A 7,323-nucleotide genomic window follows, 5' to 3' on the forward strand; every position below is an offset into this window, starting at 1 on the left:
TATCACCAATGTCTGCATGTATTTGTGTCATGGGCTCTGCCAACGTGTATATGCGAGAAAGCTTGCCAGTCGCTTGCTGTAGGTCGGTGATTCGAACCGGAGATTTCCTAGGTTCTTGCTCCACCCCTTATACTGGCCGCCATTTATAACCTATCTCGCATTGAAATTCCGTTGAACTCCAAAACAACAACAGCAAGGTTTCAATAACGTTCAATAGAACGCATGTGTTCGTGTTCAAAGGATAATGTGAGAAACAATATTTCTTTATCCACTCCTTATAGAAAATGTTGTTCATAGTGAATTTATCTTTCCCATTACAACACTGCTGTTTTATCATAAAATTCCTATTCATAGGACACAATGCACACACAGAGGAAAATAAAAGCGCCCAGATATTGATCTGCGATACGGTAACGTGTAATCTTGATATCAGGAGTAGTAAGGTGGGGCACCCTAGGGACAATGGGACTTAGCATTAAAAAGACCCCTGGGCAACTCTAGGGACAATGGAAATTTAACATGGAGAAAAATCGTGGGTTACTCTAGGGACAATGGGAATTTAACATAGAGTTTGGGTCTGTCTAGGGACAAGGGAAATTAACATGGGGAATAGAGTTTGGGCTTTTGGGATTTTTTTTTTTTTTTTTTAAATTTTAAATAGTGATCCTCGTTTAGGTTAACCAACATTTGCTCTATCATTCCTAAATTGTCGAGGACGTTTTGCAATTTTTCCATTTTGTCCATTTGGTTAGAAGCCATCTTCTTTTTTTATTCTTTGCAGAATGGTTTGAACGACGAATACTGTGGGTTCTTATACGAAAAACGCGGACGTGAAGGAAAACATCCCCCTACTTTTTCATTTCATATAATAAAACCCAGACTATACTTTCTCATTTCATATAATAAAAACCCAAACTATACTCTCCACATACGCTAAGAAACAATAAACAAAATCCATAATCTACTATCCACACAATCTTACGTGAGCGCTTACAAAACCCAAACTATACTCTTCACATACGCTAAGAACAATAAACAAATCCATAATCTACTATTCACACAATCGTACGTGAGCAGGTACAAACACACAAACACAAACACACAAACACATACGCTAAGAAACAATAAACAAATCCATAATCTACTATCCACACAATCGTACGTGAGCGGTTACAAAACCCAAACTATACTCTCCACATACGCTAAGAACAATAAACTAATCCATAATCTACTATCCACACAATCGTACGTGAGTGCTTAAAGAACCCTAACTATACTCCTCACCTACGCTAAGAAACAATAAAGAAACCCATAATCTACTATTCCCACAAACATACCTTAGCTCTTACAAGCACCAACACACAAACACATACCCTCACACTATCTTAAAAAAGAGTTTGTGTTTATAATCACACTACTCTACCTACACACATTGGCAAATCGATCGTTATTTCTTTTCTAGAGTATTGGGTAGCCCTGAAAAGGGCTGGTTTTTTTTTATTGGAACTTCATGGACACCTGGTTAATGGTGGCACCTTCCAGGCCTGGCGCCGCATACACATCTTGTCCCCCAGTTACTTTTTACCTTTTTGGGGGAGAGAGCAGAGGCAGGATATGTCGCTTCAGAATCCCAATTTTTGCTCTCTGGGATTCTGAAATTTCTTCTTCTTCTCTCCTTTTCCTCCTCCTCCTCTTCTTTGTATCTTCTCTCCTCCTCTTTGTATCTTCTTTCCTCTTCTTCTTTATATCTTCTCTCCTCCTCTTCTTTGTTTCTTCTTTCCTCCTCCTCTCTTATCCTTCCCTCCTCCACAATGGTTTCCGCGGCCAGTTCATTTAATATGCGCCTGACATATTCCAGATGCACATGAAGTTCCAACAGTTTCTCCAGTCTCGTGTTCATTTTTGGTGTTGATCAATCAACAAGGGTAGCTGGACTGCCGAACGAGTTTCAATTTATAGTGAAAGCGCGGACGTGAAGGAAAACATCCCCTAAAAACATAAAATTGATCTTACCTACATCATGACCAAAAAACAACAACGCGTGGACCTAAAACAAACACTCACTCACTTTTTATGCTACCCATCACTATTTTAAAAATTTTTATAAATCACTTCAATAGACTATCCACATACGCAAAGCAATCCAATCTAACCCCAAATTTACACCTCAAAAAAAAAAAAAAAAAAAAAAAAAAAAGACATCATTTTAATCTACTATCCATACCAACTTACTTAACCACTTACAACCACAAACACACAAACACATACCCTCACATTTTTTTTTAAAAAAGAGTTAGTGTTTATTTTCACACTACTCTACCTACACACATTGGCAAATCGATTGTTATTTCTTTTCTAGAGTATTGGGTAGCCCTGAAAAGGGCTGGTTTTTTTTGGTTTGCTATGGCATTCTTTTTAGTTTCTAAGAATGCGATGTCCTCTGAGGATAGACTTTCTGGCGATAGGTCTGCTTCTTCGGAAAGAGAAGAAGAACTCTTTGGTGTCGATACGACAATCGACAAAGCCTCTGTCAGCTTCAGGTTGCTGCTGATGCTCTTGTTGTTGTTGCTGCTGTTGCTGCTGTCTCTGAAGTCTGTACTTCTCTGTCCATTCTTCTTTTTCCCTGTTCATTTCTTCTCTGAAGAGCTCTTCTATCAGGTCTTCAGTGATTTTTAGCATTCTCACATTCTCTATTTCTTCTGGCTTCGGTATCAGACTGTGTCTGACCCTATGCAAATTCACGTAGGCTTCGTTGAGTTTAGCTAGTTTGGAGCACATCTTCTTAGGAGGATGAGTCGACAATGGATGGTTAGACTGGAAACAACCCGGTTCTTAAAGTCAAAAGCGCGGACGTGAAGGAAAACATAACCCACACGGTTTTTGAGTCGCAACGTTTAGTGAGTGTCATGAGAGGGATAGTAAGAAATGAAAGAGCATCAATCCAACATTCTTATAGCTAAACAAAAGACAAAGGCATAATTTTTCAAAACACAACATTTTTTATTCAAAAATCACTTAACACTAAACAACAACTCTAACATTTTTAACAATAATCCAACAATATAACATCAAACAATTTTTTCAAAACACAACATTTTTTATTCAAAAATCACTTAACACTAAACAACAACAACTCTAACATTTTTTTAACAACAATGCAACACTAAAAGTTTCTCCACTAGGTAAAGAGGGATAACAGTCTTCCATGGTTTCTAGTAATCTAGGATGACTTCACTCAAACTGTTGATTTCTATGGTATTATCGAATTCTGCATACAGGATGACGTTCACCGTTTCATCAGGGTCTCGGTCTTTAAACTGAATTTCCACACGAATCTGGCCGGATTTTATAGGGTGGAAATGTACCTCGTCGCTGCCTTGGTCTGGAGTGAAATCGAAAGCCCACAAAGCGTAGCCTCCTGCATAATCCTCGTACGTAATACCGTGACTGGTATTGGTTCCTAACTGTCCGGTGGCTTCGTACAAGGACAAGTACGATCTCAAGTAATTCTTCTTTTTAAAGTCAGGTTCGAAAGGCAGGGTACACAAGGTCTTGCCATCGCGACTGACTTCGATTTTGGACACGCCAAAGTGTTGAAAGTAGAAAGGATTTTTTTCGGCTGCTCCGTTGAAGGCTGTATTCTCGACGATACCAACGATCAAACGTTTGGGTAACTGTCCTTGGAACAGATGATCTTCGATCATGGATCGCTGTCCCTTGGGAATGGTGAAGGTTTTCACTTCCACGCGTCGTATGGGATACTTGGCGGTCGTTCTGCTCAACGTCTGACTGATGTCGTTTCCCACTTTAGGTAACACTTCCACACGGCGTACGTAGAGTCTGGCTTCTAGGATTTTGGTTTTGTAACCGTCACTATCAGCCATCAAATAGAAAGCGGCACTGCTACGATTCAGTCTCAGGCGGACATCCACCCCGTTCAGCAAATACTTTTCTTGCAACCACATGTCCAAATGCAAACGATCCATCAGTTCTAAACTTGTGTCGGCTCCCGTGATTCTCTTTCTTCGTTCTACAAATCCATCATTGTTGTCTTTCTTTTCATCAGTTTCCAATATTTCAAACTTGGTAGGTTCGTCAGCTTCCCATACCACACAGGCATTGAGATGAGTGTTCTTGGCATCTATTCCGTACGTCAAGAGATTTTCCAGGTAGGCACGATAAGGGTAAGTATCCATGCTGCTACTGACCAGTTTGTTATTCAAATACAAGTCCACTCCACTGAACAAGGAATGCATGAAATTGTTGACGGGAGCTACTGCTTCATCGTCTATAGCACCTCCAGTCTTATCTAGAATTTTGACTTTCAGGTACAAGTAACTGCTATTCAGATCGATGTAATCTTCGGGCTGTCCTTTGATTTCAAACTCGATGGGTGCGGAATCGGTCAGTGAGGAGACGGGGTGAAATTCCACCCACTGGGATTCTTGCATCGTCATCATTGTGGGGGGCATGGCAAACAGATCCAGTTCCGTCTTGGAACAAGCGCTAGATTCTCGGTGCATCATTTTTTTGTCTCTTTTCTCAATAATCGAAAACGTCTAAGTCTCGAACGGTTCTTCTTTTCTTGGCCTTTCTCGCTTGAAGTCTGGTGAAAGGGTGTTTTCTTCGTCGTCTCTTTCTGCCTTGTCCTTGCTGAATGCCTGACTCGGTAGCGTGCAGGGCATTTATAGGTGTTTCTCGTTGGCCTAAAATGTCTTTGCCCGTTTGCAGCAAGACATTTTTGCCTGCCCTCATGAAGGCTTCTTTAGGGTTTTGTTTGTCGATGATGATATTTTGGAGAAATTCTTTGCCTTGTGTCAGTGCCGCATCTTTCAAGGCGTGCAATCCGCGTGTCACCATCGGTTTCAACACCGGGGCCACCGAACGAAAGGCCGATTTTAACATATCTCCTAAGCCGTGTCCTCGCTGTCGAGCAACCCCTCGGTACACTGGATACATGACTTAAGAGTCGTGAGAGAACCGTTTTCGAGAATGGAGTTTCACGGTGACTTTTCCTTTGGTGAATGGAATATTTTGTCCCAGATCTCCTTTTATAGCAATGTTGACCGTGTCCAAATACGACTTACTGACAGGCAAATAGTGAGGATGGACAAATTCGCGGTGGACGTGGTAAGTGTTTCCACCTTCCTCGTCAGTGTTCGTGGCAGAATCCACTTTGAAAGGAATGACACGCAGTAACGGTACGGAGGTGTGTCCCACCACGTTGTACTCCACCACATCGGAATACACGAACATCAAATTCAGTCCTTGGTTCAGTTCTACCGGGGCACGAAATAACTTGCTAAAAGACTCGTTGTCGTAAACGATGGGTAATTCGTTTTTCTTGATCATGGTCTTTCTCATGTCCATGTCTCCGCCCAACATGTCAAACAATTCAGGACAAAATAAAATGGACAGGATTTTACTCCGTTCAAATTTCATCAAGAAGCGACGAGCTACTTTGTGGTACTCCATGGTGACATTTTTGTTGACATGCTCCAAAGCTTTCAGAAACACGACATTAAACCTGGAGGTTATGGTACTGACCAAATGTTGACCACTAAAATAATAGCCTGGGGGAATGAACAAGTGATAGGTGGTGTACTTTTGTGTACGGGTTTTCTTGTCATATTTGACATTGCTATCCATCCACTGTTGCATTTGCTCGTCATGAACTTCCACATCAAAAAAATTTTGATTGGGAAGGACATTGAGGACTTGGGTCGGGTGAATCATTTCTACTAAAGCCACTTCCCAATGGGCTTCGTGATCTAACTGGATGGCTTGAGGTAATTTGGCCGTGTAACAGCACAACGTGTTCTTGGGAAACACCTCCATGTAACTGTCACTGGGTAAGGTTAAGTAAAATTGGTTTTGGTGACTCATAATTCCAGAGTTCTGTGGCTGTCCGAGGGGTTACTGGACGTCAGAGGCGTGTCTCCGTCTAAAATGGGGTTCTGGTCGTGATTGAAGTGGTGACTGGCACTGGCACTGGACACAAGATTCCCGGGGTTCCCGTTCGAGGTGAATTTCAGGGAGGGATTAGGAAGCAGGTAACCGATGCAACTGCTCAATAAAATGGTCCACAATTGTTTGTCTCCTTGTTGCAAACTCAAATTGGCGATGGCTGCCCCGATGACACAATACACCACGAAGATTTGGCAGAAAAAGACGATTTGCGTTTTAGGCACACGTTCTCCACACCACACCCACAAGGGTTGTTTTTGTAAATCTTGCACAGAAGAACTAGGTGAAGGAGGAGTGGTCGACGTAGCTGCGTCTGCTGTGTGAAAGGGCATGATGGTCACTTTTTTTTATAGTCGATGACTTGCGAAGCGTCGATCCAAGAATCAAAACTGGGTGGATATCCTTTCCAACGTACTTTGACTTCTTTGACACGTCGTTTGCCCACTTTACGGGTTCTGCGTTCGAGAATGCTTTCGATGTCGTACACGTCGTCTTCTTTTTTGGTGACACGTTGTAACTCGGGCAAATAAAACGTTCCTTTGAGCACTTCTCCGTTCATGTCTTCCAATTTATAGACGGCAGGATGACGGCCATGCACTCGTCCAGTGACGCGAAACAATTCGGTCGTCCAGTTAGGTAAGTAACCTTTGTCGAAAGTGCGTTTGGTTTTGCCAATGCGCACCCAATCTCCTACGACCAACACTCCACTTTTCTTGAGGACAGCCATCGTCGGGGACGTACCAAACAGGCGGTCAAACACCAGCACTTCGTTGTCGGGAGTCACGTCTTGCGGGGCACGTCCGATGCTTCGATGGTAAGATTGGTTGTACGCTTGCACCAGGTGCGGTAAGATGTCGATGTACTTCAGAGTGTGGTGATGCGTAAAATATTTCCACATGCGTTCTTTCAAAGTGCGTTGAAAACGTTCCACGATGCTGGATTTGGTTTCGGGATTCTCGGTGGTTAAAAAATGAATGTCACGTTTCTTTAATTCTTTTTGGAAAGCTTGGTTCAGAAATTCGGTGCCTTTGTCCGTTTGCCATCGAAGAGGGTGACGACCGCTTTGTTTCAACACCCGTTGCAGGTCTCGCACTAACTCGCTGATCGATTTGGAAGTCAAGGGTACGACCCAAGCAAATTTGGAAAAGACGTCGATGACACAAAACAAATATTTGTAGCCACGATTGTAGCTGGCCAAATGAGAGACATCGGCTAAATCGGCTTGCCATTGATGATCGATGCCTTCCACTCGGGTGCGACTTCTGGCAAACTTGCGTCGAATGGGTTTGTGTAAAGTGTAGGTAGCTTGTTCTTGTAACCATCGTTGCACTTGAGGTAAACGGAGACTTTTCAGTC

The sequence above is a fragment of the Sinohyriopsis cumingii genome, unplaced genomic scaffold, assembly GCF_028554795.1.
Source record: "Sinohyriopsis cumingii isolate HCF-2022 unplaced genomic scaffold, ASM2855479v2 utg000160l, whole genome shotgun sequence".
NCBI lineage: Eukaryota > Metazoa > Mollusca > Bivalvia > Unionida > Unionidae > Sinohyriopsis > Sinohyriopsis cumingii.